This window comes from Miniopterus schreibersii, assembly GCF_964146895.1.
Source record: "Miniopterus schreibersii genome assembly, chromosome: 9".
In the NCBI taxonomy this organism is placed as follows: domain Eukaryota; kingdom Metazoa; phylum Chordata; class Mammalia; order Chiroptera; family Miniopteridae; genus Miniopterus; species Miniopterus schreibersii.
Window position 1 is genome coordinate 70537980 of NC_138118.1, and position 27995 is coordinate 70565974.

A 27995-nucleotide genomic window follows, 5' to 3' on the forward strand; every position below is an offset into this window, starting at 1 on the left:
AACCCGGGGATGGAGCCCGCAACCCGGGCATGTGCCCCGAGGGGGAATCAAACTGCGATCTCCTGAATCCCAGGACTATGTGCAAGGCTGAGCCACTCCTGGCCCGGCAATATCAGAGGCTCTTAAAATGACTCTCTGATCTAACGATGCTAAATGGCTACAGTCTAAAATGATTATCTAAATAACATATTCAAAACCAAAAGTAATGACTGGATCAAATGATGGGGGAAAACATCAACAGAGGTCCCAAATTGGTGACATTGTGGACTATTTTTTCAGCCCATAGAGTTTTATAAAGCTTCAATTCAGTTATAACTTTTTAAGATTTAAGATTTCACTGAAAATCTAATTCTCAACTTCTTTCTCTCAACAACCTCAGATGTTGGAGGCTCAGTTTGAGTGTATTCCTCAGTGGCAGCGAGGATTCCCAGCCTTCACTGTGGTCTCCCTGACACCCTGCTTCACTCATTCACGCTGCCTGGTCCCTGACGACGCTTGAATCTAAGGTATCTGACTTACACTTATCTCCATGATATTTACCAGCAGAATAGTTTTTAAAAGTTTGAATTAATTAATCAATTTAGACGAATGTATGAATGATTTGAATAATATGAATTTTGCTTATGTTTTTTTTCTCCTCTCTTTTTCTTTTGTGGCCATCAATGGATATTGGTAATCAACTTGCATCTTTAGTCTTCAGTGACTTCGAGTGATAGTGAAAATAGCCTAATGATTACCTGAAAATTAATCTTTAATTAGATGCTCTTTATTTTTTAAAGAGATAGCCTTTCATACTATAATTTTAAAAGGCTGTGTCTTTAAAACAAAAAAAAGGCAAAAATTTGTAATTAAAGACATTGTCCCACTACTTCTAAGTAACAATCATTTAGGAACAGTTTATAGACTATGAAATTACATAAAATTTTGGAAAATTTACATATCATAAGCACTAATGATGATAAAAGTTTATTGCAAAAGAACAGGTTTGAATAGTTTAATGGAGAAACTAGAAAACCTATATCAAGGAAAATATTTACTAATTAAAATCAAAAGATACTTTAGTAAAGGATTTGCAATTACTTCCTTTTACAAATATGCTATTTTCTGGATTCTCACTTTTTTTAAACTTGAGTATAGTGGTGTAGAACTTATAAGACATGTCTACATACATTTTGTCATTTTAATTTTAAAACAACCTTTTGTAAAAAGGCCGAGAAGTTCTTGTTTCCATTTTAGAGGTACAGAAACTGAGTTTCCGATATGTTTTGAACCACTTGCTGGAGGTCACACAACTAGCGAGTAGTGGAGCCAGCGATTGAGCTTTCTATTCTGATTTTCACTGCAGAGCTCTTTCCACTGCATTACCCAGGCCCTCAATTTGCAGTAGAATCTTTTCCAAAGGAACACAGAAATAAAATATCTAGTCCCAAATGTGCTACAATGCTAAAATATGAGATGTGATTTAAATTAATTGTCACGTTCTGTGGTAAAGAAATGAAAATATTATTCGAGTTTAACCTTTGAGACAAATTCAATAAACGCAGCCAAATACTTGGAGAAAATTCCATGAAACTACTCTATGGAAGGTGAATCAAATTTCGCCAAAACCATCAGCAATGTCCTACTACTGTTTAAAGAGGAAGCCATACCCCTGTGGTACCGCTCCGTGTGCCATTTCTCAGAATATATTTCTGTGTCATCCTGATGTGCAGTCCTGGTTTGCTGAGAAATTGCTAGCTTCTTTCTAGATATTTCCACTTTTTAATTTGCTTGAGCAAATGGGTCAAAAACAAGTTTTGCAGCAGTCAGACTAACAGTCTCCTTGGATTTCCTGGTTCTCATGTCTTTACGGATTGACTGGTACAAATGAACAGTGACCACAAAAATGCGTTGCAACTATTCTGTCTCTTAAGATCTTAAGACCCATGTTGTCTAGTACAGTGGGTAAGAGTTTGTCTTCAAAATCAGATATTCCTAGGATAAAAACTTAACTTTCCATTTTCCACCTCTGTGAATAAGTTGCTTAATCTCTTTAAGGCTCATTCATTCATTTATTTATTTCATAATATTTGTTGACATCATAAGATATGCCATGTAATATGTTAGAGGCTGAAGACATAGCAGTAAACAAAGAGAAAAATTCCTGTCCTCAGGAGCCTTCTATTTTATATTTTAGTGACTCAATATCAGTGAATATAAAATGGCGATAATCATATGTACTCCAATGGTTAATTCTTGGGATCTTATAAAATTAGGCCTGGCCTGGAAGTACACTGTTTTCATTAATTGCTTAAATATCTGCTTTAAAGAGGTTGGAGAATGGATTTAATGAGTAACAATTTCAATTCTAATATCCCGTCCTCTGTAATTAAAGCTATGACCCCTAAGAGAGAAAATTAATGAGAAAAACCCAAACAAGACCCAGCAAAGGGAAATAGATCATAAATAAAAAATGTTAATGCAGCGTATCTCTCTTTTTTATCATTTTACTTTGAAATAATTTTAGACTTTAGAAATTTTTCAAAAAGCCTTCACCCAGATTCCCCTAATGTTAATACCTCTAAAGTGTGTTAAATAAACTAGATTTTATAGTACAGACCAATTTTGTTTTCGTTTTTGTTGTTTGTATGTTTTTACTAATGGTCTTCTTCCTTTTTAGAGAGTGGAAGGGAGGAAAGCGGGAGAGAGAAAGAGAGAGACAAACATCAAACATCAATGTGAGAAAGACGAGAGAGACCCGTCCATTGGTTGCCTCCTGGGGCTGGGGATCGAACCCAAAACCAGGTACGTGCCCTTGGCTCGGAATGGAACCCAGGACCCCTCAGTGTGCTCATGGGAAGATGCTCCAACCATTGGGCCACACCAGCCAGGGCACTAATGCTCTTTTTTTATTACAGAGTCCAATCCAGGAAGGTACCACATTGCATTAAATCATCATGTTTCCTAAGTATGTTTCAGTCTGTGTCAGTTCATCAACATTTCCTTGTCTCTTTTGACCTTGACATATTTGAAGAACACTGGTCAGGTAGAATGTTCTTCAATCTGGTTATGTTTGATGTTTTTTCTCATGTTAGATTGAGATTGTACTTTTGGCAAGAATAACACAGAAGTGATGTGATCTCATTGTGACACCTGAGGGTGTACATAATGTTCACTTGTCTAACTACTGATGATGTTGACCTTGATCACTTGGTTAAGGTGGTCTCTGCCAGGTTTTGTCTTTATAATTAATAGATATCTTGGGGTAGATACTTTGAGACTATGCAAACACTCTAATTCTCCCCAAGCTTCTACCCACTATTTTTAGCATCCATTGGTAGATTTTGCTTGCAGTAATTATTACTATGTTCTAAAGGTGAGTTTCTATTTGTTTCATTCCTTCTATATTTATATTTGTTATTTTTTCTGTAAGGAAGAGCTATCTTTTCTCTTTCATTTGTTTATTTATTCAACTTTTATGAACTTGTGGGTTTTGATTTTATACTGTGGTTATAATCTAATAATATTTCATTTACTTATTTTTTACTCAAATTTTTTCCATTTTTGACCATTGGGAACTTTTTCATCTTCGCTCCTGTGCCCTTTTGACAGGTGCCCATCTTCTCTGAGTACTCCCTTACTTTCTGGCACGACATGACACTCGTTACTTTTGAGGAGGGACTGTCAGGTCCTCTGAGAATGTAGGCCATGAAGGCTTTTATATCTTTTTTAAATGCTAAAACCAGGAAAAGATTACCTTCCAAGATTTTGTCCAGAAAATATTCAAGTCAGTGGATGTCTTTGCTCTAACACTGTACCAAGCACTTGGCTGTTTTCAAGCTAAACTGGTCATGTTAAAGAATCTCAGTTTTCCAGTATTTCCCACTTTATGTAGGGTGATGGCTTGAGTACATCCATGCGCCACAGAATGGTCTCTGAATCCCATTCCCCCCGACTGGGTGAGGTCGTCCGCAGCATCGAGTGCGCAGCGATGTGCATTTTGCTACATAAAATGAATGCAATTCTCCCAACTCCTTTTCTGCTGGATCAGGGAGTGCGGGGTCAAGCCAGATATAAAATGCTGTTTCAGGAAAACTGCTAGGGGGACTTCTTGGCTCTGTTTCACATTTTAAGGGAATGAGAAAAACACACCCACTCTGTAAAAGGGAGGCTTTAGCGTAATTTGCCTCTAGTTTCTCCCTTTTTCTAGAATAGAGGTCAACAAACAACAGCCCTTGGGCCAAATTGCGTCAGTTGCCTGTTTTGTTTTTTACAACCCACGAGCTGTTTGTTACATTCTTTGATGGCTGCATTTTATAGTTACATGAGTTGCTGCAAAATAGCCTCAATTTTTTTTCTCGTGGCCTTCAAAGCCTGTTATATACTCCCTGGCCTTTTAAGAAAACTTTTCCCAACCTCTGTTCTAGAAATCACTCCTCCTGGCTTTGCACATGCTGTTTCCTCTGCCTAGAACACTTTTCTCCACTTTGCCCAATGGACGGACGCCTACTTTTCTTTAAGCCACAGCTCCACAGTTCCCTCTTCTCCAGTCCTTCCCTGGCCTACCAGTGGAGTCCGACGTCTGTCTGCCGGCTGCTTGGGCCCCGGGCCTGCCGTGCTCTCCTAGGCTCCCCTCTGCACCAGGCGCGTGCTGGAGCCGCTGAGAGCTCCACGCTCAGTGGCACCACAGTGTGTCTGGAAACTGGCATGGTGGGCACATCTACACCATAGAAAATGAGAAAATCCCACAGGCCTGTGATCGCCTCTGCCCACCGCCTTCCAGAGACGATATTTAACTGAACCGGCACACCACTGCTTATCACAATGGTTTTTGTTTGCTAGATTTTTTCTGTTTTGTTTTCTGACTGTGCCACCAGAATCTGAGCTACTTAAGGATGGAGTCTGGGTTTTGTTTTTAAATTCTCAACCGAGGATATGTTTAGAGAGGGAGAAAGAGAGAGAGAGAAACACTGATATGAGAAATATCGATCAGTTGCCTCCAGTACATACCCCGACCGGGGACTGAACCCGCAACTTAGATATGTGCCCTGACCAGGTATCAAACCCACAACTTTTTGGTGTAAGGGGCAAGGTTCCACCCGAATCACCCAGCCAGGGCAAAAGGTGGAGTCTAGACTTTATCTTTGTATTCTGTAGTGCCTTATATATAGTAGGCAATTCATGCTTTTTGAATTAATTAAAAACTGAGTGAGTGAATATTGTATACATGGGGGGAAAACTTTTTTGTAATCACTTATAAATACTAGAAATATTAAGTTAACTTAGTGACCTAAAACTAGTGTAAATCAAAGATGCTTGCTTAAAGTAACTGTATTTCTGATCCTTACTAAAAAAAAAAATTAAAAGTCAGAGAATAGAAAGAGATTGGATAACAGGATAATAGAATTTTCCAGCTGAAGGCGTTCTTAAAAATCATAAATTCCAGAACGCTGGTGGCATTTTGGAACAAGCCTTCAGGTTTTGATTCATGTCCCAGGCTCTTTCCGTTACACTGGGAGCCAGTTAGACCACATTTGTCAGAAGGGAACCCCCTTTTCCCGTGCCCATATTTTCTCAGTGCTTCTGTTGACCACCTCCACGTAATTGGTCCTTCCATTCTTTACTTTAGGTAAGCATGCAGAGGAAAGGGCTGCTGTAGAGTCTGCAGTAATGTAAGGCCAGGGAACGAGATCCCTTTCTTCCCTACAATCATTGGTGGAAAATGGAAAGTGAGTGGAGGGAGGAAAATATGTCTTTGTCAAAATTAAACATGCAGGAATGTGATAGCCTAACTTTATATTCTAGGACATTATAATGTCAAAAATCTCACTCTTCTGACCAGTGTGCCCTTACTTGGTACAAAAGTCACACCCACACCCCCTACATACACCCCCCCCCCCCATACACATCCTATATTACTCAGTGTGCCAGGTTCCTTTAGTTTGCCTCTATGGTTTCTAATCAGGAAAAGATGAATATTTTTCAAGGGGCAAAATGACTCCCTACATACCCTAGTCAACCCATTGCTATGACTCATAGGGTCCAGGTGACACTTGAATTCTATGGCTATAAATGTAAGCTCAATACTTTATAATTTCTTCTTCCTGTTTCTTTGAAATTCAACTAAGAAAATATTTCATGGATAAATATATTACATGTATTTTAAAGTAGAGAAAGTGAGGCACATAATTTACATCCTAAATCAGAAAAGTCACAATTATCCTTGGTCAGAGAGGAGGACCCAAAGGGAAGAGGCTATTTCTAGCAATTAAAGATTCCCAAAAAGGCAGTAGGAGAACCCAAACTGAAAAGCAATGTTCCTATGTCTAAGCTCAATATCTGAATCTTTCAGCAGTATTTCTCAATGGCTTTAACATACAATTCTTTTTCACTCTATTTTATGAAAGAAAACTTTATAGAATTTGAAATTCTTCTTTTATAATCACAATAGATCTATCAAATATATATTTCCTCAAGTGACACACAGCCTGCTCCCCAAAAAGGCATTCTCTCATTTCCCCCCATCGTTGAGAATCATTGCAAATGACCAATTGGTTTGTGGTGAGTAATCATTTTTCACTGCCCCATTGCATTCAAAGAATAACGCTAAATATACAGCCTTTCTTTATGTTTGCATGACTTACTCAACATTACAGAAAGCAGCTGGAATACGAATTGTTCAGGGTTAAAGTAAATTGCTTTCCAGTTTTAGATACAGAATCTTTTTCATAGTCCCAATACTCCTAAGTGCTACTAAAACTGTTTCGCAAGTGCAGCCCTAACATCTTCAAGCAGTTCAATAGTCCATGCTGTCTCAAAGCTAAAGACAGACAGTCCAAGTGATGGTGTTGCCAAGGCAAGAGGGTTGTATTTGGCTCCTCTCCTTGAAGGACAACCTAGCTACTGTGAAAAGCTTGGGAATTTGACTTCTGTTATAATTGGATCGGATCTTTCCAGCAGCTCCTTCAAGGGGATATTAGTTTCATATGGAACCTGCAGTTCTTCCAATTTGAGGCTTTGATCGTACAAATAAATGTTGAAATGCTGATTCTGATCCTGTCATGCTAATAGAATTGGTGACTGGATTTGTATTCAAGTGTGTGAAAGACACAAGGGAGTGGGCACACAACTAAATGGACCATTCACTTTGGAGGCATGATGCTGGTCTAAAGACGATGAAAAGATTAAGATTTTCAGGAGATTTGATTTTATTACAAAATTAATAGCCACCTGTATTAGCATAAAATCTGAAGCTGCTACTGAACTGTGAACTATCAGACTACAGATTTCTTGAGGAAATGTTTTGTAGTGTGAACAATCTTCTGGAGATAGTTATGCCATTATTCTTTGTTTACTACGTGGTTAAAGCTAAGGCATCTGAAAAGTTTGTGGAATCCTTTTCAAAGTGGATTATATTTGATGACTTTGCTGCAGCATATATGCATCCTACTCAGGATGTATTCAAAATTAAACGTGACATTTAGGGTTTTTTTAAGAAACATTTTTTATTCCAGTATGTTCTTAGATTTATAGAAAAGTTGCAAAGAGAGTTTTCATACACCCAGTTTTCCCTATTGTTAACATCTTATATTAGTCTGATACATTTGTCACAGCTAATGAACTAGTGTTAATACATTATTATTAACCAAAGTCCATACTTTTTTCAGAGTTTCTTAGATTTTAGGTAATGTTCTTTTTTTCTTCCAGGACTGCATCCAAGTTACCATATTATGTTTAGTTTTCATGTCTGCTAAGTCTCCTCTTAGCTCCCACAGTTTTTCAAACTTTCCTTATTTTTTATGGACTTTCAGTTTTGAGGGGTACTAGTAAGGTATTTTGTAAAATGTCCCTCAATTTGGGTTTGTCTGATGTCTCTCTTATGATTAGACTGGGGTCATGGATTTGGGGGAGGAGGACCGCAGAGGTAAACCTGACATTCACCAGCTAGATGAAGTCTGCGTCACACTTCTTCATCATAAAGTTACTCCCCCCCCCTTTCTATACTGTACTCTTTGAAAGGAAGTCATAATATGCAACCTACACCTAAGGAGTGAGGAGTACTGTCCACCTCTTTGGGTGTGAGGAGCTACATAAATTGTTTGGAATTTTTCAGAATGGGAGATTTGTCTATTTTTTGCATCATTTATTTACTCAGTCACTTATTCCTATCACTAGACATTCATGGATATTTATTTTATAACTAATGCAATGTTATTTATTTTGTTGCTCAAACTGTGTCAACTTTGGCCTTTGGGAGCTTTTAGTTGGCTCCTGTGTCTCTCTGGCCTCCTCCTGTCTCCCCACCCAGTGTTGTTTTGTTTCCACGCTTCCCCAACATTGCAGAGTCTTTGGCACTGCAAGATCGTCCACGCTCACCCTGTATATTCCCTGACTCAGTCCTCGAGTCAGCCATAGCTTGGATTTAAATGTCAAAATTAAACTTTAGTCAATTCAACAATCCGTGGTCCCTTTTTAATCTCCATTGCCCATCTATGCAAACGGTGTTTGTAATAAAAACAGAAGCTTCTATTTGGTTGCTAACAGATTCTTTGGGAAAAGCAAGTGACTTGGTGGCTCTTAAAATCATAATCAAAGATGTATTACTCTTACCACCCCCCTGTTCAAACCTGAAGGACATTAAGTTGAGTACAGTATGTCTAATTTGGCTAATTCAATGAAATATCATCTGACCAAATCATGACCCTAAGAAATCATCCTGGCTAAAAGAGTCAAGTTACTCTGTGAAATAAATGCGAATATGCCTTCTGGGGTTCCCAAACAATGGGGAAGCAGCCACTAACTAAGAATATACAGGGGCTGTAATTTCAGAATCAGGCAAAAACTAAAAATTTTAAACAGAAGAAAAAGTGAAAGACTTAGTTCAGTGTTGTCAAGTTATTTATTACCTAAATGAAAGTACAAAAATAAAAGTGATATTCTGCTACCTCACTTGGGAGTACATAAATAGAAGAATCCTACACAATTCTAAAGAAATATAAGAGTTTTGTATGCATTTTAAATTCAACTTAAAAGAAAAAAAATAAGTTTTCTTTAAAATTATGATACACTACTATTTTGGGGTGGTCTCCAGGAGGGGAAATGTTGGGGACCAGGCCATAAGCAGTAAATCCCCTTTACTCACTTCTCCTCAGTGTGATACTGTGGGTTTTTCCCAGAACATTAGGTACTAGTCATTTGTTTCATGTTGGTGAATCATCTCTTGGGAACATACTTGTCATGGTTAAAAGAAAGTATCTGGTGCTTGTGAAGGCTTTTAACTTCTTATTTTATTAGATTTCCTTTAAAGGTCAACTTCCTTTCTTCAGGTAGCATTGTGTTGTGCTAGACTGTGTTTTGTCATAACAGTCGCATTTACGTTTTCATTTGGAGGGCTGAGCTAACATCTTCATCGTAAAATCTACTGTTCACCCCTCTCCACCACACTTTTCCTTTTAAATATTTTTTTAAGGAACAGTGAGTTAACTAAATCACTTACTTTTTTGCTCTTTTTCAATAAAATCTATGCCTTTTCTTCTGTTACTTACAAATAAGTTTATTTTTTGTTATGTGTGTGTTTTAAATTCTGATTTCCTCTCATCTAATATAACAGTTTGAGCCTAAAGAGAACACTTTATATTTAGAAAATGTTTTATGGTATTTTATAGAATGAAAGAGTTGACTGGCTAGAGCATCAATGGAATACTACCAAAAATCTACTGATAACGTTTACTTTTCATTTATCCATTCTTTCATCTCTCTTCCCATTTATTCACCCATCTACCTGCTGTCTCTCAATAGCACTGTGTGAAACACTACGCTAATGGAGTACCCAATTCCCGTGTAAACAGAGCAAGAAGCTTACTTCCTATTGGAGTGCTGCATAAGCAGTTTTCCAAAAGGCAGAAGATACATACCAGACGAGTGACACAAAAATAACCCCTAAATACTATGAATAGACAGGCAAAAAAAAGGGGGAATTTTTCCTGAGACAGGAGCAATCTGATCAAGTCAGACATAAAAACATAATGTAACACTTGAGTGGATGCTTAAAAGGTAGGTTGGATTTTAAAAGTTTGAGAAAGAAGAATAGATGAAAGAATGCATTCACTTATTTAGAAATTGACCATCAAATATTTGAGTACAAGTCACTGTGCTCATTTTGAAGCGTAGGACAAGAGCGTTATTTGAGGGAAAGGTGCTAATCAGCTTTTTTGAAGAATCAGATCCATGTTACTGTGAAATATGTGGCTAGAATTAGAAACTGGAGACTGGTCATGTAAGAACTGAAATGCCAGGGTCCAGAGGAATTCTGACATTAATTTGCAGGTATTAACTGATTTTAGCAAGAGATGGTGGCAAGTCCTATATTTCAAGGCTGATGAAGGAAGTAATAATATTGGGGGTTTGGTTTATGAAAATATTTATAACAACTACTATAGAAAGTAGATAGGGAATAGGTAACGAATAAGAGATCCCTTAGAGTTTACTAGAGGACTGATAGCATGTGTTATTTATTAGGAACAAGGAGTCCAATTTTATTCATTACCAGGCATACAGTGGGAACAGAACACATATAAACTGAAAGTGAGCCAGAATTGGAGAGTAGCTTGTTAATCGCAGAGAAAGACGAAGAGATCAGCTTAAAAATTCAACAAGGTGAATGTGGAAAGAAAAAAAATTGGAGGGTTCAAGGAACTTATGATTTTATTGAGTAAGTGTTTGAGAGAGAGAGAGATGTGGGGGTATGTGTATGATATACTGTGATGGTCAATTTTGTGTGTCAACTTCACTAGGCACTGTGCCTTGTTAATTTTATGTGTCAGCTTCACTAGACTGTGGTGCTCAGTTGTTTGGTCAAACACCAGTCTAAGGGCTGCTGTGGAGGTATTTTTTAGATGTGATTAACATTTAAGTCAATATACTTTGAGTAATGCAGATTACCATCCATACTGTGGGTGGGCCTCATCTAATCAGTTGAAGGCCTTAAGACAAAATAACTGAGGTCCCACGAGGAAGAAGGAATTCTGCTAACAGACTGTCCTTAGACTTGAGCTGCAACATTTACTCTTTCCTGGGTCTACAGTCTGCTGGCCTGCTCTGCAGATTTCAGACTTGCCAGCCCTTCAACTATGAAGGCCAATTCTTTAAAATAAATCCTCTCTCTCTCTCTCCCTCCCTCTCTCTCCCCCTCCCTCCCTCCCTCTCTCCCCTCCCCCCTTCCTCCTATCTCTCTATCCCTACTCTCTGAGCATCTCTGTATAAACACACACACACACACAAATACATAGATACATGTATATATGTTTGTTTCTCTGGAGAATCCTGACTAATACAGAATTATACATAATATTTCCCAGCTTTGACTACTGGGCAAGCCTAGAAACGACAACACCCAGTCAATGAACGTTGCTAGCACTCACATCTTGGTTTCTAATTATTGTGTTAACAGGTATTGGGTCCTTGGAAAAATGGCTAATTCCAGGATTGAGGCATGGAAAATGTGAGATGAGCCTGGAAAATCTGGTGCCAGAAAATACGAGTAATCTAAAAATAGACTGGGGGTGAGCATATTGAAAGGACACAGAAACCAATTTGGAAGAATCTACCATTGCCAGACTTGGGGCAATTCAAGAAACAAATTAAATAAAGTTCATGGAACAAAATAAATATCCATGAGTTCATACTGATATAAATAAATAAATTACTTAAGAAATGAGAGGGACAGCTCTTCCATACAGTAGAATTCCAACCAATAAATGTGGAAACAATGATGGAAATACAGGGTATCTCAAAAAAATGTACATATACTTTAACAGCTGATAGCTCAATTTTGAAAATGAAATGTATTTTAATAAACACTGCCTTTATAATTATTCAAAGTGTGTGTACACATTTGGGGGGGACATCCTATATAAAATCACAATTGGCATAGCAATAATTTTTGTAGGCAGGAATTATCAATGGTTGCTAAAATAATGGGTAAATTACAGTTTAATAAAACAGGATATTTGAAGAGTCTTAAAGTTTCTCCCTAGAAGACACTTACCAATTACAAATGGAAATGATACAATTTGAGATGAAACTTTCAGTAACAGGCGAAACAGTGAAAAAATTGTGATCTAGGTGTTTCCTGATATGATACACTGAGAAAGTGAATCATTTCTGTGATATTTTCAATAATAATGCATATGAATTTTTATCAACTGTATTGAGATATAATTTGCATAAGTCACTTATATTAGTCTTCAAATGTATACATCTTTGTTTTTTATTAAATTTATATACTGTGTAGTCATGCTAATCATGAGAGGCTGCCTGCTCAGACCTCTGTTTTCTGTTATTATAGTTTTGCCTTTCCTAGAAATATTACGTAAGTGGAATCACACGTTATATCCTGCTCTATCTGGATTCTTTCACGTCAAATTATGGTTTTAGATTTGCCATGACTTGTTTCTTTTTTATTGCTGAATAGTATCTTATTGTTTGGACATATATTTTTTTATTCATTCACCAATAGAAGGATATTTGGCTTGTGGCATTATTATGAATAATGTTCCTATGAACATTCACATGCCAGTCTTTGTGTGAAGATAGGTTTTCATTTTTCTTGGGTAAATACCTAGAAGTGGAATTGCTCGGTCATGTGGTAAATGTATGTTTGTAAGAAACTCCCAGTCTGTTTTCCAAAGTTGTTGTCATATTTTAAATTCCCATTGGCACTTCCTGAGAGTTCTAATTGCTCCATAGCCTTACACGTACTTGAAATTGTCAGGTTTTTTAAAAATTAAACCATTCTAGTAGATGTATAACAGTATCTCATTTGAAATTAGTTTGTGTTTTGCATATAATTAATGATGCTTAGACTCTTATCATGTACTTATTTGCTTCTTACATACTTCCTTTGGGAAAATATCTATTAAAATATTTTTCCCAAAATTCTATTAGTTCTTTAGTTTCTTATAATTGAGTTATATGATTTCTTTATATATTCTGGGTAGAATTTCTTCATCAGATATGTGTTTTATTCTGGGTAGAATTTCTTCATCTGATATATGTTTTAAATATTTTCTCTCAGTATGGGGCTTGCCTTTTAATTTTCTTAAAAGTATGTTTTGAAGAACAAAAGGTTGTAATTTTTATGCAGTCCAATTTATCAACTTTTTTTCTTTATTGCCTTGAGTTCTTTTTGGCTCTAAGAAATATTTGTCTAATCAAATTCAAAAAGATTTTCTCCTGTATACTTCTAGCAATTGTATAACTTTAGCTTTTATCTTAGATATATGATCCATCTCAAGTTAATCTGTGTGTATGATATCCACTTGTGCCATCATTATTTACTTTAAAAATGATTTCTATCAAATTACCTTGGCACTTTGCATACAATGAAATTTTTCCTTTCTTAAAAATTTTATAGAATTCTACATTGAAGTTCCTGGGCCTTGACTTTCCATGTGGAAAGATTTTTAGGTAAACATGTATGTTTAATTGTTATATCTTTCAACTGTGTGTGTGTCTGCATGTATGTATAAAATGTCCTTCTTTGTTTCTAGTGCTATTCCTTAATGTTTCTGAAATCTTAAAACCTCTTTTGTCTAACAATAATATAGCCACTCCAGCTAAACTATGGTTATTATTTGCATGACACCTCCTTTTCCATCCCTTTTTTATCAACTTGTCACTTTGAATTTCAAATGAATCTCATGTAGAAAACACATAGGTGTTGCTTTTTAAAACAGTCTGAGACTTTGCCTTCTGTTTGAAAAACTTGTTTCATTTATATTTAATGGAATTATTGGTAAGGTTGGATTTAGGTCATTTTATGTTACTTTCTTTGTTTCACTTTTCTTGTTGTTTGTCTAATCATCCTCTGCTACCTTTGTGGTAAACACATTTTTTTAGTTCTCTATTTCAACTCTTTTGACATTTAGCTGTGTTGCTTTGAGGGTGTGTGTGTGTGTGTGTATATGTTTGCTCTTGGTGTTGCAAGGACATTTTTAACTTAACACAATCTTCTTCAAGTTAGTACTAACTTCCATCTGGTAAAATTGTGTAAATGTGTATTTTCTTGTTGATATTTAATTGGGAGTGGGAGAGACTGAGCTACACTACTACTGGACTATTTTTAGCATAATCTATACCGTGTTTTCATGGGTGCTCAGGTTTATGAGAACATACTGGTCCCTCAATGTTCATTTCATAACTTCTTCCACAGAAGTGATTTGGGCAGTGATAACTCAGGCCTCATTTATACTGGAGACTGCTTGCTTTCTAATATGCCAGTTCACAGTGTGCCTGAGCCTCTTTCATAGACTGTCCAGTTACCAAGTTACTAATTTGGGGCTAAGAACAAATCTTTAATACTTTGCTAAAGGGAGGGAGCCAGCTTTGTGTTTTGTACTTGTCACTTACTATTTCACTTTATTAAAATAATTGTATAACAATTTGTAAAGCTTGATTAAAACCTGTTTTGAAAATATAGGAAAATACACCACACTGCCTTGATTACTGTAGTTTTATAGTAAGTCTTGAAGTGGGAGTGCCAGTCCTCTGACTTTGTTCTTCTGCAATGTTACATTAGCTATCCTGGGTCTGTTGCCTTTCCATGTAAACTTCAGAATAAGTTTGTTGATATCCATAGAATAACTTGTTTTGATTTTCACTGGGACTGCCTTGAATCTGTAGATCCAGTAGAGAAGAATTAGCATCTTCATAATGTGTCTTTCTATCTATAACTATGGAGTATTTCTTCATTTATTTAGATCTACAGTTTCTTTCATCAAGTGTTCTAAATTTTCTCAGATAGATCCTATATAGAATGTATTAGATGTATACATATGTATTTCATTTTTTGTGCTAATATAAATGGAATTGTGTTTTCATTTCAAATTCCAATCATTCATTGCTAACATATAGGAGAGAAGGGTGGACTATTGTATATTAACCTACTGTCCCCTCCTCTTGAATGAGTCCACCAGCTTTTCTAGTAAAGCTGCTGTGTTTTGCCATTAATGCTAAACTGAGTCAACCATCATCCACCATTTATAAAGTTTCAAACTTTGCTGCCTGAGCTAGAGTGGTGGAGTAGGATGGGATTGGTAACATCCCGAGGCAAGAATTGCCATTAGTTTTCCCCAATCTAGTAGCAGTTTTTCAAGAGGAAACACATCTCATTTTGTTGTATGTCTTTGGCCACTTTGAAGTAAAATTAAAAATAAACTCACGCCCTGGCCAGGTGGATCAGTCAGCTGGAGCATTGTCCTGTACACCAAAAGGTTGCGAGTTCGATTCTCAGTCAAGGCACATATCGAGGTTGGGGGTTCAATCCCAAGCCTGGCCATGTATGAAAGGCAATGTTTCTCTCTTTCTCTAGCTCTCTCCCTTTCTGTCTCTCTAAAATCAATAAACATATCCTCAGGTAAGCTTTAAAAATATCCCCAAAACTCACTTTTTTCAGTAACCGGTGCTGAGACTTAATATTGTTAAGATGACAGTATTACCCAAAGAGATCTATAGATTCAGTGCAATCTGAATCAAAATCCCAATAACATTTTTGGCATAAATAGAAAAATCCATCCTAATATTTTTATGAAATCTCAAAGGAGCCCAAAATAATAAAAGAATGAAGTTAAAAAGTAAACTCATTACCCACATTTTGTTTCTATATCTTCTTCCAGAAATGCTTTTCTTCCACCACCACCCTCCCACGCCCACCAAACATTACAAAAGTATTGCCTACTCCTCTTGTGTCTCCTTCTCACTTGGCGTGTGCCCATCAGCTTCTTCTTGATTCTTCTACATTCATGTCTCCCACCATCCAAGTTCAAATTCTAACAGACACAATCTGTCCTTACCTTAAATAATCTCTCAGCAGGATTGGACACTCTTTAATTTTCTCTTTCAGCAGGTCACCAGACTTTCCCCATGCCACTCTATGTTCTCATGACTTTCCTACTTTGCAAGTTATTTCTCCAACCAGACTTCAAGGGTCACAGATCCTCAAGACTCAGCACCAGGCCCCTTGCCTTCTCTCTCCCTACTTTCTCATCTTTTCTTCTAATCCCCTCACCCATGTTCCTCATGACAGAATCCTTCTCATCCCTCAAATATCAGCGGCATTCAGTGGCATTCAAAGAGGGCTCCTCATGATGACCCCCAATCTTCCTCTCTTCCTTCCATATCCTGGTTATTCCACTTATCTCCCCATGATTTATATTATTCATTCAGCCTTTTTTACTTTCTCTCAAATCACACTTAGAATCAATTTTGATGATTAAGTCACATATTTGTATAATGTCTTAATTTTCTCATAATGTATTTAAAATTACTATACTCTAGCAGAACACAGCCATACTTTTATTTAGAAACTTCTCTCTCAAAGCTTGGGCAATATTCTTTTTCATTTTTACATATGATGAGAAAGTTGCCAATGACAGAGGAAAAGAAATGTTATTTTTAAAAATGTATGTTTTCATAATTTCCCTCTTGTTCCCGAAATTGTATCTTACCAAAGCATTTCTAAAATATTTATTCATAGAACTCTCAGTCCAGTTAAGTGTAGACATATATATTGTAGTTTCCAACCACTATTATTTTATTTTTATGACGCAGATTAAATGCAACATACATAGTAAGTCTTTGTCCTACTTTGTCATGGAAGGTGCAGGACAGGTTTGCCATCTCTCGTGCATTTTTCCATTTATTCCACACAACACCATCCTGCGCCCTTTACAGCTGTGGAAGAGAGAAAAATAATCTCCGCCCAGAAGTCCACCAGGATTCCCCGCTGATTGGTAGGCCATGCCCAGTTTGAACAGAACGTGGCCGCGCCATAATTAACGGTGTAAGTTTGATTCCAACAACATAGCCAATGTGTGTTATAGAGAAACACAGGAAGTGACCTGGGTGATTTGAGGAACTGTCGCTCTAGCTCCATTTTCTTTTAAACCAGATAAACACCTTGATGAATTCATGTAAAAAATAAAAGAGAAGGCCTGGCCGGGCGTGGCTCAGCAGTTGAGCATCGACCTAGGATCCAGGAGACCGAGGTTTGATTCCTGGTCAGGGCACATGCCCGGGTTGCAGGCTCGATCCCTAGCACCTGATCAATGACTCTCCCATCATTGATGTTTCTCTCTCCCTCCCTCTCCCTTCCTCTCTCAATAAGGACATATTTTAAAAATAAAAATATAAATAAATAAAAGGGAAGAAAGCATAAATAAAAGTCAGTAATCAGAAGAGACAAATAACACCCCAAATAGAAAAAAAAAAAGTCAAGTTTATCACAGAAAATAGTTTGGAAGGGTATCTATGATAGAACCTGGTATATTCATATTCTTGTAATTCAACACTACCTTGTACAATATGTTTCGTCATTAGGATATGTAATACTAAAATGCATAATCAGGTTGTAAACTGAGTCAGCACAAGAATAGCTAAAAGCACTACTGTCCACTGGATTCATGTGGCAGGCTTCACATGTTTTTGAATGTAAAAAATATATTTTAATTAATCGTTTATAAAACTCTCCTGCCCTACAAACAAAACCTCTTCTGCACTAAAGTCACTAATATAAAAAGAGCATGAGCTTGCAGACAGCCAAGTCTAATCTGTTTCACCATTATAATAGCTGCTCAGGATATTATTTATTTCTCAGCCACCCTAGTCTTCATTTTTTCTATGGTAATATGGGAATAACAAAGTTTAGCTCACAGAACTGTTGTGAAAACCAAAATGCATGACATGTAAGGTACTTGGTACAAGTAGCAATTTTTAAGGAAATTTTCCTAATTGAAATACATTCCTTTTACAGTCTGTCATATACCCCAATTTCTGGATTATTCAGTTATATCATTGTCTCTCATTGGGCATGTATAAAATTTCCTTGCAATTTTAGAGATTTTTGTAAATGTTAGCAATTACGGTGAGCAAGGGTGGTTCGATGCTCTGCTATTTCTCTCCTCCTAGTTCCCTGGAAGAGGTTTCAGATCCTTGTAAAATTCCCAGTGAGCTGATAATTCCTTTGCTTTCAAAGTCCTGAAGTGGCACTTTTAAGTCACTGTGCAAAGCTTGAGGTAAACTGAAGAGGAAAGAAATTGCAATACATAATAATTTAACCTTTGATTTAAAAAATAAATGCTATTTAGTTTGTACAGCCACCATTATTATTTTTTTGTAAGCAAAATGATTTTTCTTAGCAGTTACTTTACAAAATTCTAAACTGAGTTGATTAGACAACTTTAATACTCTAATGCTTTCTTTTTAAAGTTAGAGTTCACACACAATATTATCCTAATATCAGGAGTACGACATAGTGATTTGACAGTTATAAACCTTATGATGCAGCCACCATTATTAACACCACTAATGGTATTTGAGCAGCATTTTAAAGTGAATAGTCGTTTAGACTGGTGCTTTTCAAAGCTCAATGTGCATATAAAACATCTGGGAGCTTGTTAAAGTGCAGATTCCAATTCAGTAGACCAGGGCGGGGAGCTGAGGATCTGCGTTTCTAAGCTCCTGAGCAATGCCCATACTGTGGAGCCTCAAACTACACTTAAAGCAGCAAGCTCCTTTGAAGCCTTTGCTTGTATAAAGAAATTTCAGTCATGGAGGAAATCATCCAGTTGAACTTCACTTACCATTTAAAAACGATTTGTACTATGCAAAGGAATCATCTCCAAGAAGCCTTTATATTTTCAGAAGGCATGTGAAATAAGCTCATCCAGTAGATTAGACATAGTGTGGGGTTTGGTGCCAGAAATCTGTCTTTGAATTCATCTGGGCCAGTCATTAATTGTGTGACTCTAGACAAAACTAACTAAATAACCTCGATCCTCAGTTTACTTAGTCACAAAATAAATTCAGTGACAGCTACTTGTGAGATTGTTATGAGCATTACATGGAAAACTGTATCATCAGTGTGATGGAAAATCAAAATGTTTGCTTTTCTTCTTGAACAGAGTTGTATTTTTATATGCTGTCCATACCTTTTAGTGCTAGATATTATACTCTATACTAGCCGTATTTATAGTGTGCAAATGCCAAACATTTTTCCTATGTATTATTTTTTTCATGTTTAAGGATATTTATTATATCATTGTTTTTAGTAACAAAAAGAAAATTGGAAATAAATGTCCATCTATTGGACATATGATTTTATCATATTGTGATACCATTTTTCCTATTTTAAATATGCAAATGTTACTTATGTCATTGCAATTACTAAATAACATCAGTCATACTTAATGATGAGTCTCTGATAGGAATCAAAAGACTTAATTACACAATGATTTCCATACTAATGTACAGTTATCTTTTTATAATACAGTGACTAAAAACACTATCAAAAAATTGTCAATTGCCTGTCTGAGTTTTCTACTTGTACACAAAATCAAGGCTTAGCTCTGCTAATTATGGTTCCTTGGTAAAGCGACTTAATTTCTGTGGACCTTGGTTTCCTACTCTAGAAAATCAGATTGGATTACAGCTAAAATCGCTTCCAATCTCTTTCATCTCAAAGATCCTAATCTCCATGCTGCTAGGACTCTCGCAGCTTCACTGGCTGAAAATTGAACCATGAGTTTGCATATACCCAGGCACAATACTGAGGCTGTCCTTTAAACAGTCAAGAATAAGGTCAGCTATGTAAATTCAACACCCACTACAGGAGTATATTTACAGATAATATTTGATGTTGATAAAACAACTTATATAAATCTAAAAATAACAGTTAAGCATTATCGAGCATTTGCTAGCTGCTCTTCCATGCCTTTTATTTACAAATATTAAGTCATTTAGTCTTCATTATAACCCTATGAAGTAGGTACTATTATTATCTTCATTTTACAGTTAAGGAAACTGAGGCACAGGGAGATTAACTTGCCCATGGTCACTCAGGGTTTTGACCCCCATGACTTAGCTCTGGAGGTCACATTCTTAACCACTAAGATAAGCAACCTGTGTCACCATAACCATAAATGTTCCTAATTCGTAATTTATTTAGTCTGTCAGGTTGGAGCATTGAATTGACTTTTTATTAGTTGATTTATGTATACAAGGCTCCCATAAAATCATTCTTTCAACCACCTTAAAGATTGCTCCCACAAACGTTTTGACCAAAACATTATTTTATTTCAGTATCCTGTGTAGACACACAGTTAAATGACATATATTTGATACCAGCCTTCCCCACCACCCCCCTCCCTCATGGCACAACCCTTCCCTCAAGTAGAATTTAAAACATGCTTAAGGGACCCAAGAAATAAAAAGCATCAGAAAGTCATTCATTCCTTTTTGTTAGCATATTTGAAACTTTTGGAGAGGGGTTTTCTTCTTGGTAGTATTGTAACACATTATGCAAGCTCTAGAGAAAAGAGTTCACTGCATTTTGTTGGTAACAAGTTCATTAAACATAAATTCAAGTCCAGGTTAAGTAGTTATGCTTTTTGAAGATTTTATATCTAGTGTGGTCTGCTCAGTGTTACCAGGTTTCCACAGCAATATAGCTGTAACATTCCTTCTGACTTGCATCGGGCACACTGGAGCAGATTTATGTCATCGACCCCCACGAGGTATTCATCATTCTCTGAGGTCGTTTTCAGCTATCAAAGTAAGTGCATTAGGAAAAAAATGGCCCAAACTGCCTTCAAGCTAGGTCTCATGGTTAGCTTGCAGCGATGGAAAAACAGAAGTTGAAAATTCACAAAATTTTTTTGGCAGAGAGAGCATGAAGACTGAGATTCAAATGGGGGTGTTGCCATTCATTTGCACACTTAGAAAATGTCCCTGTTATGAAAAGCATGGCATACTTGGAGGGAAATAAACAGATTTATCAGCTGGGTTACAACTTTATGAGGTACAATGTTGAAAAGTTTCCATTGTCTCTGTGAAATCCTGAAGAGATAATTTAGAAACGGCTGGATTATGTGTCTCTTCTGTCAGGTGCTAGAAAAAGTATTAAGAACCAGGTATACTTTTCTCATTCAAGACTGGGCCAGGTTCTAAAGAATTGTTTATATTTTCAAGATTGTATCTTTGAAAGTCAAACAGCTACCTTTGGTACATGTTTGAGAGCGGTTATGACCTAACTACATACCTGCAGTCGAACTGAGGGGAGTGACATTTAGGCAGGAGTATTCCATTGTCAAGTGCTTCAGGACTTGGCCGACAGGAGTTGCCTCTCCACTGAAAAGCTCAGGGACCTGAACTGTGTCTGAATCAAGGCTTGCAGTCTGGGGAGAGGAGGTAGAGATGAAAAGGTCACCTAAGATGGGTAGAGATTAGGATGAGTCAATGGAAAATAGACTCATAAAGAGCCTTTAATTTGAGGTTTCTATTTGTGTGTGCATGTAGGTGGGTGTATTGTACAGTCATGTGCCGAGCAAGGACGTTTCGGTCAACAACAAACCACAAATACGATGGCGGTCCCATTCGATTATAAGAGTGGAGGAGTTCCTGTCGCCTAGTGAGTCGTAGCTGTCATAATGTAGCAAAACCATGACCCACATGGTATAAGCAAACCTACTGCACGGCCAGTTGTATTGAATTATAATACGTGCAATTATGTTCAGTACATAATACTCGATTATGATCACTGTTGCCAGTTTATGTATTTATATTATGCTTCTGATCATTATTTTAGAGTGTATTCTTTTCTACTTATGAAATTTTTTTTTCCCCAGGGAAACAGCATGCCATGTTATGCTGGTAGCAGCCTCACACGTCTATTAACCATGTGTCCTGAATGCATAATTCTCTCTTGTGCTTGATTTTGGCCCCTGTTGTTTTGTAAATTTAGTGTAGCCTGCATGCGCAGTGTTTATAAAGTACAGCAGTGCCCGTAACGCCCGAGGCCGCACACACTCACCGCACACTCAGGACTCACCCAGAGCAACTTCCAGGCCTGCAGGCTCCGTTCCTGGTAAGCGCCCTAAACAGGGGGATCATTTTTTTATCTTTTACACCATATTTTTACTGTACCTTTTCTATGTTTAGATCTACTTAGATACAGAAATACTTGTATTATGTTACAATTGCCCACAGTGTTCAGCGCAGGCCTGTGGCCCGGGAGCAGCGGGCTCTGCCCCCGCGCCTGTGAAGTGCGCTAACAGCTGCACAAGCACGAGGTCAGCTCAGGTTTTCAGAACGTATCTCTGCCTTTACCAGGTGCAGGACTCTACTTATATGTGCGTGATTTCATTAAAGAAATCGATACAGAACTTTAAAAAGGAACAAACAAGCGAAAGCGTTTCTTCTGTCCGCCCAAATTGTTCCCTCCCACCACTTTCCTCCCCCCCCCCCCGCCCCCCAGCTGGCGGATTTTCTATGTACAGTTGATTCCAAAGGGGGAGGGTGCTGGCATTGGCAGTGAACCTCTTCACTTTGGGGTTTCTACATAAATTTAATACGGCTGAGGGCACAATTCAGTTATTTTCATGCATTTGTTCATGATGCTTCTCCTTTTCTAATTTCAATAGTTTGGATAATAGGCTTTGTTTTCTACTCTAAAAGTCTTTAAGGGCAGTTTATTCCGTACTTCCTTGGCACGTGTACTGGTGTCTTAAAGCCGTATCCAAATTCACCTGCATAGTAAGGAGTCTTCAGTCCAATTGTTGAGCCTTACCCAACTTATAAGCATAGTGTAATAGATCTCAACAAACAAACAAACAAAAAGATTCAGGAAGTAAAAGGAGTTTGGTTCTTTTAGGAACTGTAATTCCTTTTTAATAGCAATAAATATTGACTAGATTTTTAGGGTAAAGAGCAACTTCATGAATAATTTTCCAAAGCTGCTGGGGAGTTTAAATGTCTTCTTCCTGGCCCTGAACGACCCCTTACTCCACAGAACTTCAGTCTAAGAGTCCAGTATCTAGTCTCACACGCTTTAAAAATGAATATGCTTTATTTGTCCCTTTTCTCCCATGTATATCAAAATCCAATATAAGACTGTAAATCAATAATTATGTAAGTATATATTTGTTAGACTAAGTCCAAATTAGGGACTTTACCTGGAAAACCTTGGGTCAAGTGAGATATAATCAATCTGTTAAGTATACACGTGGGTACCCCAATATGACAGTGGTGGAATTACCCAGGGCAGAGGGAAAATTCCAGACATGAAGATATCCTCAAGCAGCTATTTACCACTGACTCACCTGTTGATTCGAGTATCTGAGTCCCTCAGAGAGGCAATTACGAACTCTGAAAATTCCCATGCTTAGTGATGACCTTCCACCCATAAAAAGTAAGGTATGAATCCCGTTACCTCTCCCTTCCCACCTCTCCTTCCTGATTCCAATTTTGTCTCTGTGGAAAAATCTGTCCAGTGGGCTATATGAGTAACTATCTCATCCTACCTTAAATATTCTCTGCAAGTACCTTGATATCAAGGTTGAAGGAAACATTTGGGATGAGACAGCACAACATAATTTGAAGATAAGCTCCTCCTTAGACTTGGCCTAGGTGTGATCCAAAATACTAATTCAGCTTCTCACTGGCTTCTATAGACTGGATGTTTGTGTCCCTCCAAAATTCATGTTAGATCCTAATACCTAATGTGATGGCATTTGGAGGTGGGGCCTTTGGGAGGTGATTAGATCATGAGGGCTGAGCCCTTGTGAATGGGATTAGTGCCTTTATAAAAAAAGACACCCCCCCCCCCCCCCCCCCCCCCCGAGAGCTCTCTTGCCTCTTTTCACCATGTGAGGTTAAGTGAGAAGGCAGCCATCTGGGAACCAGGAAGCCCCCCCTCGCCAGACACCGAATCTGCAGGTGCCTTGATCTTGGACTTTCCCACCTCTGGACGTGTGAGAAATAAATTTCTCTTGTTTATAAGCCACTCAGTTTATGGCATTCTGTTATAGCACCCCAAATAGACTAACACACTGGCCCAGGGTGTACTTTTATAATCTAAGGCTTTGGGTAGTAGCCCTTTGATGTTTGAAGAAGATGACATAATTGTGTTTCTGTGTGTGTTATATGAGAGTCTTCTAAATTTAATCATGTAATAGCTACCATTTTATTTTCATGTAGTCTTTTTTGTTACAGGTATTAAAGACAGAGTAATAAAAATCCATAGAAAATTAAACAATGTCGTTTTATAGCAAATAATGTACTTTTTAAAAACTAGGGTTACATGAAAAGGCATCATTGATTTACCTTTTTAAAAGTCTCACCTCAAAGGTACACATCAATTATAAAAATATACATACTGGTTGTAGAAATGTAAAAATAAGTATGGCTTAAATTATAGAAATACAATAGATTTTCTCTTTTTCTTTATATAGCAAATTATTTTACTAGACCTGTTATTAAATTATACTGATCCATAAATATTTGAATGCCACCCATTTATACTATAACAATAATTTATTATTCTGGGTGGTCAGTCATACAAAAACTTAGAAAATAGAGTTCTAACGTGGAAAATCATTGTGCTCTCCCTCTATCCAAACTTGTTCTTGGAACAATCCTGCTTTAAGAACTATAATAATGCTAAGGTTCACGAACCTTCTCTCTGTCTCCTCAGAAACTTACCCAGATCAGCATTTCCCCATCTTTCATGGAATAAAAGGTAGGGATGTGGTCAGTTTTCTGAGACATGTTGCCAAAATTTTAAGGTTATATCAACAAAAGAGTAGATATAAGAATGAACCATCCTTTCTATTAAAATGGGAGGAAAAAAGACCCAATTTCTTTTAGAGGTTTGCTTTGAACACTTTCTCTGTGTTCGGCAGTGACCTGAAGCTGCTTCTACCACCACACCCAATCCCACAAGGATTTTAATTGGCATGCCTGATAATATTGTTTTAAATTTAGTAGGAAAGGCCTCCCACCACTAACTGTTTCTATAGAGCGTTATTGAACTCTTGGGGAATTTTCCCTCCAAAGAAAGCATGGAATTCCTCTCTGAAATATTTATTTCTCTAGGCCTCTAAATGGAAGTGTCTGGAATAAAAAAGTGAGTGAGAAGGAGAATAGGAAAGCAGGAGAGAGACAGGGTGGTGGGGGAAGGAAGAAGGGGGAGAAAGAGATTCTTGGCAAATTAATTTTTATTGTAATTTATTTAGTAACTCTATTATTACCTATCGAAAGCAAAGGAATGCGATTTTAACAATTTTGAAGTTTCACGTTTGCCTTGTCAGTCTGTAGGTTGTGCCCGTGGAAATCCTCTTTTTGGATTTTGCACATTCAGCTAAGAACAGATTTGATGTTTTCCAAGTGAGATTTGGAAGATGCTAACAAAAAACTTCAGTAGTGTGAATGAAATGTCTACTGAACATGTCCCATATCTTTGGAAATACACTTCTTTTCAAATGACTCAATAGTAAGGAATTAAATGACTAATTATTTGCTGTTTGATGTCTAATAATCAGATATCATTGAACCTAAAAATCATTTTTTTCTTTAACTCTTAGATTACGTCTAAATTCCAGGCTGCAATAATAGATGTCTCACCATTTAGGGTCATGCCAAGATTTTTTTTTCCTGATAGTAATTTTCCATTCGTCTCCCAACTTAAATTCCAGAATATTTGGACATGTCAGGATGAGATGTCCTCTGTTCCGCCATTTAGATGCATGACATACTACCTCCAAGTCTACCCCTATTAAAATAATCTAATCTACATTTTTTTTAACTTTGCTTGTTCTAGTGTAAAACTTCATTGTTGGATACTTTTAGAAAATATATAACCGTGTTTGATTTCCTTCTTTCATATCCTTCAGATGATCTCAAGTGACCCATGTCCTTTCTTATGCCTCCTACAGAGATAATCACCAAAGAGTGGTTGCTGGTTGATAGACACTGAAGTCAGAAAGATCAATAAAAATGAAGAACCAGAGTCCAGGTCTGATGCTTTTCCTGCCATCACTTCCAAAGTAGCCTTTTCCATGCGTCCAGGTAACGCATGGGCTTTCAATCCAAGATTAAAAACATCTGCTAGAGGAATTGTCAAACAGTCTTGGAACACTTAGTTGAATTCACAGGAACTCCATCTGGGACTGGTGATACTTACTTCTTTCATATCTTTAATTGTTTCTAGCACCTCCGTAGATCAAAGTTCTCTCCATAATCCTTTCTTTCCATCATGGCATATTTACCCATTTTATATCAAAATATATAATCTTTACCATCTGGTTTCATAGAGGAATATAAATCTTTATCAAAGTAGATTAACATTAAGTAACTTTTTTTCAGCGCTGTGTGACTGCATTTCTTTCTTATGTGCAAATTTAAGGAAATCATCCCCTCTTCTCTTCCATGGTAAATTTTAAATTTAGAAACAAGATTCCTGAGCTTTTCTAACTGTGGAGTATTTTTACATGCCTTGTGCTTGAATGTAGAAGTTCAAAGGAAGTTAGTATTTTGTTACCCTTCATCTTCTGTATTAGAATGATATATAGTGTTCTCACAACACAGTCTTGATTGTAATTTTGCACATTTGCAAATCTATGTCATGCCACAAGCTATAAACATTTAAAAGACTCAATTAGGTTTTAATAATTTTTAGTACTTGGCCCAGTGACACTCAATAAATTATTATATTAATAGCACATTAAATTATTATGCTATTATGTACTTAACTATTATGTTAAAATATTAAAATGAAGATTTTCATGTTAAAATGAAAATTGTAAATCAGCTAAAATTGGCAAAAACTATGAAAAATGAGCTAATTTTAAGGCACAGCTTTGAAAAGGTAGGATTTCTTATAATGACATATTTCCTGTTGAACTTCAAACAGTAAAGTGTTTTAGGAGCAAATGTTAGGGAAAATGTTGGTGAAATCTGTAAAAGAAAAGAAAAGAAAAGAAAATTCTAATGATTAGGTCATGTGAATACACCAATTGTTTTTGAAATTGTAACTCCATAAGCTTTTGCAATAATATCATATTTACATTGATAAAGTGAAACATTTATGCTTGGACAATTAAATTTACAAGCTCATAGTTGTCTAAAAAAGCAAAATACTTTTAAATACTTAGGATGGTTCTCTTTTATCTCCTGAATTAATTGTGGGTGTACAATGTGCCTAGTAAAGAAGAAAGAACCATAAAGTGCAAATTCAAGGCTTAAGTTTTAATTCAATGTCTGATACTAACTAGAAATTATGATAATAGACAATGTATTTAATTTTCTCTGGGCCTTATATGTAAAATGAAAGAATTGGAACATATGATTCTTAAAGTTTTTTTAAATGTTAAAATTCTATAGTACCCCAAGACAGAAAACATTTAGATGATACTCACTCTACACTTGAAGCGAATATAATCTTGTATCTCTACTATAATTGAAAATTAAATAAAAAGAAAATAACTCTACTCAAGCCAAATACCACATATAATTCTGTAGTGTCACCCTAACCCTCACCCTTAAAAGCTAAGTGGGGAGCTGAGAATTCACCTTCATGGGTTTGGAATGAGATACCTCAACACCCCCACTGTGATGATGTCAAAGAAAGTCGAGTAGAGAGCTAGGACTTTTGTCCCTGCTGGCCAGTGCTCTCATTTTAAGTCTCAGTGTCAGTGGAGACCAAGTAGAAAGCCTGGACTTCCACTCCCCCCATAAGTAATAAGGCATTCCATCCCCTTTCCACTGGGTGGTATCAGAGGAGCCCTAGTGGAAATTCAGGATTTTCACAATGGCTAATCCACCCAGCAGTAATGAGGAGTTTCCCTTCTTGTGTAAATGAAGGATGAATGGGGAATGTGGACTTTAGCCACCAGCTAACAATAATGATGTGGTGCTCTGCCTTCTACTGACAGAGCAGTGTCAGAAAAAGTTATAAAACAGAAGGTTTAAATATGACCTAGAGCCTCAGAAAATGGTAAAAAGAAAAAAGTGTCCTGGTTGCAATAGAAAATCACCCATCATACCAAGAACCAGGAAGATCTCATTCTGAATGAAAAGAGGCAAGCAAAAGATAGTAACACCAAGATGACCTAGATGCTAGAACTGTCTGACAAATATCTTAAAAGAGCCATCAAAAACATACTTCAGTGAGCAACTAAAAACAT

At 36.9% G+C, this 27995-nt stretch overlaps 1 long non-coding RNA gene across 1 annotated transcript; it reads left to right on the forward strand.

The window, feature by feature from the left end:
• The first annotated feature begins 389 nt into the window (after positions 1-389).
• On the forward strand, positions 390-26052 carry LOC308561539. Its single transcript, XR_013999524.1, has 4 exons — positions 390-506; positions 13394-13446; positions 24506-24550; positions 25746-26052. It is a non-coding gene; the product is annotated as an uncharacterized lncRNA (long non-coding RNA).
• Positions 26053-27995: the final 1943 nt, after the last annotated feature.